Genomic DNA, 14,833 nt, shown 5'->3' with positions numbered 1-14,833 from the left:
TCCCCTTTTGCTGTATGCCTCCACGAGTGCCTCCTCTTTTTCTCTTACCTCCTCCCCCCTCCGTAAGATCCAGAGATTGAACAACCTCATTATGGACTTCTGCCACGCACGTAACCGTGTTCTTTGTTGTCTCAGACAGTATCATTCCGGGCAGTGAGGTGGGGGTTAAAGGAATCTCCTTTATTGCTAATTAGGATCGGAGTTTGATGTAAGCTCACAATTTCCGACTGGGGACCCCTTACAGTGCCCGACTGGCGGAGTCTTTCTGGGGAATGCACATTAATTATACCCCCCAAAGATTATCGTTTTAGAAACACCCGGTCTATAGAAAGACGTTGTTCCGTAATCGCAATCTCATGTTCAAACACCGAGCTGGCTCTGGTTATGAACTGGTCAAGTGTTCCCGCAACATGCCCGAATCCCATTCCTTTCCTCCCTCTTCCCTCCCATGCTGTCATGCTGGATCAGATTAGTTGCCACTATTAAGAACAAAAGTTATAACTGTAGGCACAAATGCTAATCCCAGAAGTCACTTACTAGACTAGCACATCTGCTATTGGGATCCGGCTCCTTAGAGGGGGGTCCCAGCTCAGCCTCTCCCTGTCTCGAACGGGCTCAAAAGTTCCCGCCCTTGGCCCGGCTTTGCCCGGGCACGCCCGCGCGCGTCCCGCGCTGCGGGAGCCCGAATGTCCTTTTGGGCGCCTCCTGGCGCTCACAGCTGCCGTCAGCGGTGTGCATGCGGCAGGGGATGCTGGGAGGTGTAGTTTTCCTACCCTCCGGCATCCGACCTCTTTGAAATGGCCCCCTGATGACTCTCGGCGGTGGCAGCTCCTGGATTCACGATGCCTCCAAAAGGTAAGATCAGCAAAATTACTCTTGGCAGTGGCGGCAATTTGAAAATGCTACATAAAATTTCCCTGCCTTTGCCCGAGTTTATTTCTCGATTAAAATATTGAGATTTAAAACCTGTTCACTTGTCCCCAATCCCTGTCTAAAACCATATTGGACCTCACTCAAAATATTGTTATATTCTGCCCACATTTGCAATCTATTCAAGACAACCCTTTCTACTACCTTCACTAGAGAGTCTAGGAGGGATATTGGGCGGTAGCATGCCGGATTTTCCTGTTCCCCTTTTTAAAAAAATCGATATTATCACTGACTCTGACAATGACTTAATGAAGCCCTTTGCACAGCATGCTTCTACAACCCGAGTCAGTAGTGGGGACCGTAATAAAGGGATTAACTTAAATAGGTCAATAGGCAGACCATCGGGTCCTAGTGCTTTTCCACCTTTGCTGGCATTAAGAGCCTCTGTTACTTCATCAGAGGTGATTTGCAGGTCGATAGGCACAAAACCAGTGGAATCACCCCATTGGTTACTTTCGGGGGGAGTGCTGTTTTCTACATTCCTGTTCGCACTATATATTTTATTTATTTGATTTACTCATTTATAGAGTGCAAACGAATCATCCCCAGGGGGATCTCTCGGCGCTTCGAGAAATGGGTACTCCTAGCCCATACTCATCTAAAACAGCCAGGTCTTAAGTAGTTTCTTAAAACTGGTTAGCTCCACACAAGCTCTAATGTTCTGTGGCAGGCTATTCCAGTGCCTGGCAGCCAGATGGGAAAAGGCTCTTCCACCCATCTCAACCCTGTGTATTCTTTGCATACACAGGAGATTGCAGTTACTTGATCTTAGCTGACGAAGCGGTTGGTACAAAATGTGTTTATTTTTAAGGTAGGCGGGTCCCTTTCCCTGTAGTGCTCTAAAGACCATACAGAGAATCTTAAAGATAGCTCGCTTCCTAACCGGGAGCCAGTGGAAAAAGGTGGGGCAGAAGGAGTCCGGGACGGTTTGTTGAGGGCAAGGTGGGCCACCGTGTTCTGCACCACCTGTAGTCTGGATAGTAGATCTTCCCTTATTCCCACGAGCAATGAGTTGTCGTAATCAAGTTGACTCACCAGGAGTGACTGGAGCAGAGTTTACCTGGTTGACAGAGGAATCCAGGGGAAGATCTTCCTGAGCATCTTTATTGTGCCTAAGCAGGTGCCTGACAGTGTCTTCACCTGGTCCTCTATTGATAGCTTGTTATCTATCCTGATACCGAGGTTCTTAGCCCAGTTTTTAGGAGAGGGGGCTTCTCCCAGCTCAGCAGGCCACCATTCGGGGGACCAGATAGTCTTGGCCTTCCCGAACAGCAGTATCTCCGTTTTAGAGGAGTTGAGCTGTAAAAAGTTCTTCCTCATCTAGCTCGCAATGCTAGACAGGCAGTTTTTAAATTTTAGTTGAGTTGACATAATGTCCTCCTCAATGGGGACAAATAGCTGCATGTCTTCAGTATATGAGATGGTTTCAAACCCATGGCCTCTGATGATATCAGCCAGGGGAGTCACGTGCACATTGAATAGGATGGGACTAAGGACCGATCCCTGAGGGACTCCCCTGTCCACCACTATCGTCTGTGACATTTGAAAAAAAGTCTATCCACGTTTTCTTGTCAGTAATATTTTTATCTCCCGTTCTTATAAAGATTTCACGTACCAGTGGAGGAATACCTAGAGAGAGAACAATTCAGTCCCCTCGAAAGATCTTCCTGCTTGTACCCACCCATGAAACGCACCTAACCATCTTGAAAGCTGTAAACATTTCATTTGACAGTCCTGTTCTTTTCCCCAGGTAATGAATAGCTATGTTTCTCAGGGTAATCCAGGTTTCATTACCCCAGTCAGGAGAAGGGGGGAACGTTAGCCAAAACCACTATGTAGGGAGTGACTGCAGGCGGTAGATTTAAAATCTGCAGTAAAGGCTGATGTTCATGCAGTTTTACGGTAGTAAACCCTGCTTTTAAATGTAAATCGCGCACCGCTAGTTCTCTCTGCCGTTCTACTAGTCTATCTTTCCCTGATTCTCTACGCTCGACTGCCTTTATTAATGAGCTATTACTTTGTATAATTACATATGGTTTAGTGGGTCCCATAGCTCTAGTAATCCTATCCCTCTCACCTCGCTGACTGTCAGTACTCTCAGCGCTAACGGTTAATTTCTGGCATTGAGATGTAGCTGCGCTATCCATGCTACTACCTATATTTTGTTTACTAAACCCATCCTTAAAAGTAATGATATCTTGATTCGCTATAACTCTTTCCAAACCTGATTCTATTTTTTCCAGTCTCACCTCCAAGGTGCCTATAGATTGTTTAACATACTTAGATTAATCAGTAATCAGGCTTAATAGTTTATTAATTTCGCCTAGATAGAAAGCAGTGCCCTTGTTATTAATACGAGGCACCAGATCTTTGACCTTTTGAATTGGAAGAATACCTTTACCCTGCTGTATTTTAGATTTAGGCTTGGCAATACCAATCAGAGTTGGGGTGTGGTGTATGACTGAAAGCAAATTAGTGATGTGGTCATTAGTTAGCGGATTACACAATCTTTTGGGTGGGGTTGGCAAGTCGGTCTCCAGGTCAATATGAGAGATCCCGTCGGTAATAGCCTGGACACAGCCGTTTAGTTGCTCCTTGATAGCGATTTGTGGAGTACAGGCTTCCCCCACCTCATTATTTTGTAAAGCATTAACTTTACTATTCAATAGCGCCCCTTGTGAGTCCATATTTAGTGACTCTTCTACAGTTGAAATTTGTTTTTCAATAGCACCAACTGCCCAGTCAAATAATTCAACAAAGTCATAATTAGGGGCTTTCGATTTGCTGGCTATCTGTTCAGTATTAGTCCTGCGCAATTTCCTTTTACCCATCTTAACTAGGCAAATGGGCAAATCACTTCTTGATCTACGAAGTAACAATTCAAGGAAAATAAGCCCTTAATAGCCGCAAATAGACCCCTACTGAAAAATAAAATGATATAAATACATACACAAGAAATAAATAGTTCTAAACCGTTAAATACCAAATGACATGTCCAAGTTTTTCCTACGTGACACTCAAGAGGGGTGACCCAGCCCAGCCTCCTCCGGGCTCCGACAGGATCAGACAGGCCAGCCCTTGGCCCGTCCCGCGCCGCGGGAGCCAGCGAGATGATTTATGCCCCTCCTGGGGCGATGCTGCTGATGGTGGCATTGAGGCTGCTCGGACTTGGAGTGCTCGCTCCTCTCCTTTCTCCCTGTGGTGATCGCGCTGTGGATCCCCCAGTACTGCGGGCAAGTGGGTGTTTGGCTGGCCCAAACACAAAAGTATTTCTTGGCGTCCTGCACCGCGGGAGCCGGCGAGGTGATTTATGCGCCTCCTGGCGCGATGCTGCTGACGGTGGTGTTGAGGCTGCTGGGAGTTGGAGTCCTCGCTCCTCTCCCTTCTCACTGTGGTGCTCGCACTGTGGATCCCCCGGTACTGCAGGCAAGTGAGCGTTTGGCTGGCCCAACCACAAAAGTATTTCTTGGTTTCACTAATCACTAAGGGCCTTATTAATTATTCCAATGATGTAGGGCGGATGCCGTGGCGGTTCTTTAACCAGCTGACTATAGGTTGGCAGTCACGACTGCACTATTACAAATCGATACGATTGCCCATAGGCCATAGGGTGGTCGCAAACCTCCATTTGTCAATGAAAGCTTGTGCAGCAGGCGGAAAAGGCCCGCAGGACAAGCTTCCATTGGTAAATGGATCTTGTTGTTCACCATCACCCCTGCACCGTCTGTGTGGTATGCACCATGTGGTTACGAAATTACAAATAACTAATTACAGAGCTTGTTACATAATCATCAGTAGTGACATCAGCTCAAGCGAGCACCAACAAGTATAATAGCTAGGTTAGGTAGCGTCAAGTAAGCTAAGCACCTGTCTAGAATAACAGACTGTCACATAATATTTGAAAACGTAACTAACCTGCATGTAAGCAGCATGCTTGCTAACATTTGGCAAAAAAATATTAGCTATAGAATAGAACACACGTAATAATAAAAATTAACAATTCTAATAATTACTTAACTACTCACTTAGCCCCACGACCTCAACGCTAGAAGGTTCAGCAGGCCCTGCTCTCTGCCCAGAATGCCGGACCAGCGATGCACCAACTGCTGATGGGTGTGCTGGACCCCAGAGCAGCAGTAAACTGCCCAGCGCACATTCACACATTGCTGCTAATACTCCCGGACCCTGCCACCTCCACCTTGGAAAACATGCAACGGTGCTGCATCCCTTCCTGGTGCAGCCTTCCACAAGGAAGGCGGCTGCTACTTATGCGCCCTTATCTGCCATGCTGCTGGGGGGAAAGAGAGAAAAAAAAGAAACAGGGAAAAAGAAGGAAGGAGGGCAATAGAGAAGCAGTAAATAAAGCCTTTTTTAAATAAAAATAAGTAGAAAAACACAAAATACACACTTAGAAAGACAAAGGGTAAGATAATAAACAAAAAAAATTGGAAAAAAGGATCAATAAAGTAGGCCCCAGCACCCGCACAAATAAACAGAGTAAGAAACAAGATGGCCGCGCCCATGTGTGACCGCGTGGTGCAATTTTCGCAATATTTGCACCAGAACACGCAATCCACGAAGACGTATGACAGAAAAGTCATGCAAACGGGTGGGACAAGCAACTCTGCCCACTTGCGGAACTCTGCGTAGCGCAGCAGAGTTTTTTTGCCGATTCGCAGAGTTCCGCATAGCAGGGTATGTAAACTCTGCCCAGGGTTAATTTTAACCAGCCGGTAATCCCCTACCATAGTTACAGTAAGTCCAGAGATAGGGTAGAATTACCAGTTGCATTAAATGAACTGTCAGAAAGAGGGCCCTAGTGCACAAAAGTGTGGTACAATGTTAGACAGTATTTCTGGTTGGTATGGAGTTACTGCTGCAATGGGGACCTGGAGTCATGAGTTTCTACTCCTCCCCCTCACACAAAAAAGAGGATCAATAAGTAGAGAGGCAAAGAAAGCTGCTCTTCATTCAAAGTTATTAATCATCTATCTATCTTACCTGTTTAAAGAGCTATTGGATTTAACGAAGCACCTCAAGGCATATTTGCTAAATGTTATTAAGCAATGTGTAAGTCTTTAGATAATGACATCACATTGCTGAATATGATGGGAGAAAAAAGTCTTTTCAGCACAGATTGCTGAACCTCTGAGTTTTTAATGCTTTCCATGGAGAGCCTCAGAACCGCTCAAAGTGAAATCTGCCTGGTGCTTAATACTGAATTCCCAGGAGTTCGGCCAGATAATATAGATTATAGTCGGATCTCCACAGCTGTGTAGACTGCTAATTCCAGGCCAGCTCCACAGCAGTAGGTAACGTGCATCTGAGCAGCCACACAGGTCCCAGTGCACAAAAACTCCTCTTAAAGCTTCCACCCCACCTATGAACTATGTTCATTTGAATTGCTGCCGGCAGAAGGCAAGCACTCATTCAATTAGTACTAGGCTTCTTTGATGATTCTAGAACTTTTTCCCTTGTTGATTTCTACAGACAAGGCTCTGTAGCTTAGTTGTTTATCCTATCAATCCCACTCCTCACTAACCTCAAGGGTGAAATTTCAGATTGCTACATCAGGTACATTTCCTAATCTGGAGAGAATAAGTGAAGTTTGCTTAATGAATACTGCTTAATACACTGGCCTATCGCTGGATGAATTCCCTGTATTTAAAAATTGTGTGCCAGTTAATGTGCCAATATGACATTGAGGGGTGGTTTCAGTAACATCATGGTAAAATCTTGAAAAGGACGCTTTTGTGGTTACTTGGTATAACTAGCGGTTGAATACCTACCATAATTTGGCCAACAGCTGTTAGTATTTACCTGCACCATGGCTTTAACAGAAGCCATCACTAATCACAAGCATTTTGAATGCATGCCTCTCCATCACTGTTTTCCCGTCCACTGTCTACAGTGCTCCTCTCCCTTCCAGGATCAGTTTAATAGTGGCTGCAGCACAGGTGGGCATTGGATGTCCACAGCGCTTGCACTGCTGGCGTACCAAAAGCAAGCCTTCCTTCATCTGGACAACGTCCAACTTCAGGAACCCTGGTCTACTCACTCCCACTGCTACCCTGCCGTGCTCTTCTGCACTCCCAACACCAACTGCTGCTCCCCATACTGCTGTCACACTGCACCAAATAACACAGAAGGGGCATTCACATGCACCTCCTGTAAGTTCTGAAGCACTCCCCAACACCACACAGCACCCCATTTGCTCTCACTCACATAACCCAGCCTCCCACTTAAGCTCAGACAGGCATACCGCACCCACAAAACACACCACACTTACATGCATGCTCCTCATCACCTGCTTGCTCACCAAAAACATCACAGAGATATGGGACCTACTACTGCACGACCACGCTATGGACTTGCTCCTCCCCATGGAAACTTGGCCAAACCTTTCCACCTGACATTGCTACAGCCATCCCCGCCAGAAGCAGGATTCCCAGGCAAGAACATCAGCACAAGCCTGGATTGGTGGAGTCATCATCATATTCAAATATACCATCAGCTGCCCCCACTACATGGACACCCCCACCAGCTGCATCTAACATCTCAAGTTCAAGATACACATCACAGCCTCCCTGGGTGGAACTCTCGTTTACAGACTACCAGGACCCCACACCAGTTATGAAAGCAAAATCATAACTTCATCGCACCCCTTATCATCAACATAAAGCACCTCCATACTGCTCAGAAACTTTAACTTTACCTAGAAGACTGCACCAACCCAAACTCTACTACCCTTCTTGAAAACCTCAGAAATCTCAGCCTCATCCAGCATGTTACCGAATGTGGACCACATTCCTGGACACCTGAAAACATGCCATTATCATTCCCCTGCTCAGGAAACCATATGCTGACCCAGACACACTTACTAAATACAGACCATCTCCCTCCTATCGTACCAGGAAAAGGTCTGAAAGAAATGAATCAATGAATGCCTCATAGACCACCTCAACAACCACCAACTCCTCAATGCCATGCAGTCTGGATTTAGGCCCAACCACATTACAGAAACAACACTACTCGAGGCCAGAGACCACATCTGCATGATCCTTGACAGAGGGGACACGGCAGCCCTCATTCTCCTGGACCTCTCTGCAGCATTTGACTCAGTCTCACATCCTATCCTCACCAGGCGCCTGCACAAGATCGACATCCTACTACTTCTTAGTGGATGGGATGCAGCTGTCAGTCTGTCAGCTTACTCCTTGGAAGCACGAAAACTAATATGCGCAGTGCCTAAAGGTTTATTGCTCAGCCCCACCATTTTCAACACATACGTGATCCCTATGGCCAACATCATCAACATCCTCTTCTATGTCAATGAAATGCAACTCATTCTCTCCCTCTCAGACAAGACCCTTAACAGAAGAAACAAGATCACTGCCTGCATGACAGAAGTCGCTAACTGGATGAATGTGAGACAGTCTCAAAGTCATCACTGATGAGACAGAAGTAGTGATCTTCAGAAAGAACAGCCCACCACTGAACTCCAACTTGTGGCCGGACGATCTCCGACCCACACCCATTCTCAGCATCCACACCAGGAACCTTGAATCATCAGTGACAATAAACTGGACATGACCGCAAAAGTTAGCGTCGTCACTGTATCTTGCTTCTGCACCCTGATGATGCAGAGGAAGATAGTCAAATGGCTCCCAATCAATACTAGACTGACGTGTTTCGTGTTCTCCGGGCTCGTACAAATTCTGCAGTTGATAGAGCGCGCAGGTCACCCGACTATTATTTTACCATATACGTATCGGGCCCATAAAATTCAATTTACCATATTCATTAATCAGGTGACCTTACACTCTACTACCAGTATCCCAGTTCCTTCCTATTTTATTTCCAGTGTACCCGACTTACCAATCCACCGTTACGGGTACCTATTGATCACAATGGATCAGGGAGCTAGCTGTAAAGAAAGGCAGATACCGAAAATACCTTGTCTATAATTTGCACTCGTAAAATAATCACAGACTCAGGAAGTTTTAAAACCTTTATCTAAACTTCATCGGATTCTGATAGCATAAGATTTACAATAAGTAAGCAATCAATAACCAAGATTATAAAGAGCACGTATCCATAAAGGAAATAAATGAGACCAACCATTTATAAGTCTAAAGGAAAGTAAGAACAGGGAACATACTAATATAAATTTCAGAGTTTAGACTCAGTATTTTGTCTAAAGGACGGGAAAAATAAGGAACATACTAGAACTTCACAGTGAAATATTTCCCCATAAAGAGGAACTATAGGTAAAGTACAAATGGACCATACTAATAAACCGGTGCAATTACTTGAATCGACTAAAGGATGGGTAAAGAAAAGGAACATCTATATATCATGAACTGAAAACAGGAATGTACTTAAAGGATGGGTAAGAAATGGAACATGCTAGAATAACAACAAACAATGTATGACTTGTTCATTTAGTGGTGCGAAAAGCATGGAAAGTCAAAATATGCAAGAGTATGACTTTATTGAAGCAAAGAAAGGAAAAACTATAGAAGATGCGGAGTAGATTTTCAGCACTATATTTACCTAGTATGGTGTGAAGACCAACCCTGGCCATGGGTCAGTTAAGGACAGGAAGAACCCCAAGGAAAGACAGTCGCCAGTAGGCCAGCAGGTGCAGAATGGACACCCCAGGACAGGACAGGAAAACCAAGTTAGGATTAGGACGGGACCACCAAGGTAAGACCAGCACCCGCAGTTCGGAAGCAATGCCTGCGCTCCACCCTCTCTGCAGCTATTAGTCAAAACCCCGATTGGGTTATCGAATTCCCCAGCAAAGTGCTCCGCCAGCACTTAAGGTTTCCAAAACCCCGCTTGAATCTATGGAAATTACGGACAGAGTGCTCCGCAGCAGTCTGTGTCAGTCACCTATTGAGTGCGTTGGGTCAGTGACAGGTCAGCTATTCTGACAAGTCGGACAATTTCGCTAGCTAAACCTAGGCTAGTTATACTGTTTTCGGGCAGTGTACCACCCCCAAAACGTTGCAAGTGTAAGAATCCCCAATTTCGATTGGTCCTCAAGTAGGATAGGTTAACACACCAACCACATTTCATTTCTACAAGACCTAATTTACATACTCTGGGACCGCCTATTGAATTTGGGGTTCCCATGACATGTTCTACAAAATACAATAGATTATATACAATTGTTTCATTTGCAGGACAGTTCAGCTTTGTTCTGCTAGGCGAAGGTGCATCTTCCCAGGCACATCTTGGCTGGGACTTCGGGTTGGCAAGTTTTCAATGCCACCGGCAGAAGACTGTCATGCGCAGAAGGGCTGTTCAATATGGAATCGCGAGTGTTCCTCAGGCCCCAAAGAATACGATACATGAAAAGTAAGCGAAAACAATTTAGAAATACAGGAAAAAATGAATACACTGTATACCATGAATAGCTACTCTATACCCCTTACTTTATAATAACTATAGCATTAGGATAAATGCAGAACAAACAACTTTGCAAAAGCAGCTTTGCAAGCACGGATCATATGAGAAGACAAAGCGGCCATATTAGCAGTATTGCGCATGAGCAAACATTTCCCACCAGAACTGCGAGTGCGTCACGTCACGTGAGTGTGACCAACGCATGCGCAGAAGAAAACCCCGCTAGGCAGCGGCCATTTTAATGACAAGCGTTGTTAAGGTTAATACACACATATGCAAGCGTCTCTGGGACACCCAAAATGTCAGAATAACGGGGAAATTAGTAAGACAAACATGTTGAGTTAATTCATTCTAGTTATTCGAGGTTCATGAGTACAAGCAAGTCGCATAACGTGCGAATCCTTGCTTCATCAATCCCCTCTTTGATGATATTTACTATCATCACTAACAATAGAACCAGATGCCAACTTTTTTACATTTTTCCCAGTTCAATCTCTTCCAACATTCGATTCAATTTCTCTTTAGTTTCTTTGTTAGGGTGAGAATTCTTCACCCTTTTATAAATTTGATTATTCAGTTCCTCTAATTCAAGTTCATCCACATTCCGTTTCACGCCTCTCTTGTTCACAGTATATTTCCTTTGGGGTTTGTGACATTTGCAACAGACAAATATGAGGAATATGACAAACCCTATTCCTGCAATTGGCATCAGTACCTTAAACAACAAACCTTTACCTAAATTGGAAAACCAATGACCTACAGCGGACAGACCATCAGTAAGTCTTTTCCAGGCACTATCAACCTCCAGTGGTTTGAGTTCCTTTTCCAAATTTGTAATGTTCCTTACATACCTTTTGAGTTCAACACTTTTGTCAGGTATGTAAGTGCAACAATGTTGCGCTTTCAACATTCTACAGACTCCGCCCTCTTTTGCCAATAGGGTGTTAAGAGCAAGTCTGTTCTGCAAAACCATAGATCTGATCGCAACCATTTTGGTATTGATCATCAGAAATCCACCAGCAGTGTCAGTAGATAACCGATCCACTACTGTTGACAATTTGCAAATTCTGTGTGTGTTCAGAACCACTCCCACTGCGGGTATCAATGCACTAAATATACTACCCACTATTTCCCCTATACTTTCTCTTCTACTACGTACTAAACCGTTAGTGCTTTCACTGCTTCCAGCAATTTAATTCACGTGGTATATTTTCGGGAAGACAATTCCAAAATAGCAGCTTCCATACCAGTGATCTGGCAATTTGAAATAGGCCTTGTTTCCACATATGTAATAAATTCCGGGAAACACAGGTTCTGACCCATTTTTGAAACCCCAACCTCCAATTACTTTGTAATTGTGTTTGCATTGACTGGAACCAATGAAAATGTTATTATAATAACTAGTCTTTTCTCGGTGAAGACAAAGTTTCCCTTTTCTTTCGAAATCCAGCAACAAAGCAGGATTAGCCCCACCATTTGAGGTGCTTCCCATGTTTTCAGCCCACTTAGGAGTTTTCTGCCTTTTATCATTCGCCTTTCTTTGGCAACTTTCTCTTCTTTTCTCTGCCATGTTTAGAAACATTTTCTCTTGTTCATGTAATGAACAGGTCAAGTTATCTCTATGTGCTTCACCTAAATCTATGGTACCTATAGTCAGGAAATATTCTCCCATATAACGTGTTACATCACTTTTGGTATGTACAGGGTTCAGATTTCCACGTATAGGAAGTTCAGAAAATATCACGTCTGAGTTAGAGTAATAGTACTGTAACGGTCCTCTTTTATAGAATAAGCTAGCTAAAATACTACAAGAAATTCCATATGTTAATGGCAAGTGATGGTATGTCACTCCCTCAGCTACAGAAGTAGGTAGCTTCATGCAAACGTAACAGTCTTCTATTTCCATAGCTTCTACATAATGCACTAAAAGGTTTGCAAATACGTTTAAATGAGTCCTGTTCTTGATTCCATGATAATGCAGTCCTTCCTCATCTGGTGCTTCTAAGTCCATTTTAGTTTGTCTAACGCTAAGTGCTCTCTCATGTCCATCTACACTTTGTGGTGTCAGTTTGTCAGTGTCTTTTGCCATAGTTTTTGTAGAGTCAATTTTAGTATCTTTACTCATCATATAAGGAATAGTAATTGTTAGTCCTATCCATAATATTAATACTAAAGCTATACTACATACACATACTTTGCAGCATGTTTTACAACAATTACGACTAGGTCTTCCATTCACACTAGAATCAGACATTTTCGCTCAAAAGAAGCTTTCCAACCCCTCTTTGTAACTTTGCACAGGTTGCTTACACAGGGCAACTTCAGGTTGGTTCTTCTTCTTCAGTAGACTGGTTAGCAGTCAATTCTTCCTCACTTTCGTCACTTATATCAAGATCCTCGAATTCTTCTAACACCAGAAAAGTCCATTCAGGATCCTGATACTTTTCGTTCAGTCATTTTATTCGGGCACTTCTTCTCTTAGAGTTTTCTCCAGTTTGTTCTGTTTTACTGGAGCCTTGTTTCCTTTGCTCAAGTTTCTCCGCTACTGTTTTCAGTCTTAGTCTCAGTCTTTTGATGTACCTTGGTTCTCTATTCTTTTTCTTGAATCTTTTAACTGGCACTGTTGTTTGGCTTTCGTCTAATGCTCTTTTATTTTCGTTCGGTTGTGGCACTTCTGTTTCAACGTCTTCTTCTTCCCTTTCTGTCTGACTAGTTCCAGGTCTTATTTCAGTTTCTTCTGCCTGGTTACTAAGCTGGCCTTGTTCAGGTGTATGCTGGTTTTGACTTTTGGGTGTTTCAATTTCTGTGTCCTGAACACATTCGTCTATTTCTATCTGATCCTGTTCAAGCACTTCGAACCTTTGATTTCCTTCCGCTTGAACTTTCGCCCTAATTTCTGTCTGTCCCTTTTCGATCTCAGGAGTTCTTGGAGGTGTATCAATAACCTGTTCTGTCCCTATCTGACCTTCCTCCTCATCAGATTTGACATGGATTTCGATGATCTGATTTTCTCCTTCTATTCCTGTCTCCTCCTCACTATCCCACTCTCTATCTGGGTATGTCTGGCTTCTGGTTCTTATTGGATCAACGGTCAGGTCGATTACTGGGATCCATTCATCTTGACTGGTGCTCGGTTGTTCATCATCAGCTACTTCAGGACCAACATCTGGAGACCCCTCATCTAGACAACCTTCAGCGTCAGTTTCTTCGTCTTCGTTTACCTTCTTCGTATGACTGGCATGGATCCACTTTGGTACTCCTGCACACTTCACCGCTGTCGTGGTCACCAGAACTACTTGTCTTGGCTTTCCCCACTTCGGTGCAAGGCAACTCGATCGGGTGTGCTGGATTCAGTTTATGGACTGGAGTTGCTGGCCTGGCGACGGCATCTTCCCCAATCTGGTGAGAGATAGAACGCACTTGGTCACCCAGTTGCTTGCAGTACTCTAGTACCAAATCATCAGAAATGCTTATCAGTTTGTGTCCTGGTACCCATGCTTGTCTCATTACTCTTCCCATCAGGATCTCACGGGGACTCAGGCCTGTGTTTCGGTCTGGAATACTTCTGATTCCCATCAGTACAAGAGGTAAAGCCTCTATCCAGTTCATGCCAGTAGATTCACACATCTTTCCTAGTCTCGACTTGATAGTGCCATTTAGTTGTTCCACCACTCCAGAAGCCTCTGGACGATATGCACAGTGCAGTTTTTGAGTAATTTTGAATGCTCCACAGATCTGATCAATTATTTCATTCTGAAAATGCCCACCTCTTTCTGATTCAATTGTGACTGGAACCCCGTACCTGGGTATTAGTTCTCGTAATAACAATTTAGCTACAGTGATGGCATCATTCTTCTTGGCCGGGTAAGCCTCTACCCATTTTGAAAACAGGCAAACAATGACAAGGGCGTACCTCATTCCTCTACAAGGGGGTAACTGAATGAAATCAATTTGTAATCTTATAAAAGGACCTGCTTTCCCAATTTTACCCAGTGAAACTACTGTTTTCTTCCCGGCATTATACTGCTGACATGTCAAGCACCTCTGGCAGAGTCTCTCCGCTACTTTCCTGAATTTCGAACTGAACCATGTCTGTTTGAAGACACGAACCATGGCATCCCTACCAATGTGCGTATTTCCATGTATTAGCCGGGCCATAGGAGCAAGCAAGCTGTCAGGCAACACAGGCATACCATCAGGGCAAACAATGACACCATCCTCGTTCCTCTGCTGACAACCAAACTTTCTCCATCTTCTCTTTTCCTTTGGTCCTGCTGCATTCTGTAAATCTCTCAGTTCCTCCCATGTTGGCACATTCTCAAACACCATAAGTTGGCAGCTGTTTCCATTTCCCCCCAATTTGATATTTACTGACATCTGATGTCTTGCACAATGTTGGGCCAGTTGGTCAGCATATCGATTACCTGCTGTCACATTGTCATCGCCAGATTGGTGAGCAGCACACTTGACCACTGCCAATTCTTTTGGT

Source organism: Lissotriton helveticus, chromosome 5_1 (genome assembly GCF_964261635.1).
Source record: "Lissotriton helveticus chromosome 5_1, aLisHel1.1, whole genome shotgun sequence".
Lineage (NCBI taxonomy): Eukaryota > Metazoa > Chordata > Amphibia > Caudata > Salamandridae > Lissotriton > Lissotriton helveticus.
The sequence above is the reverse complement of the archived record's forward strand: the minus strand, read 5'-3'. Positions refer to the sequence as shown.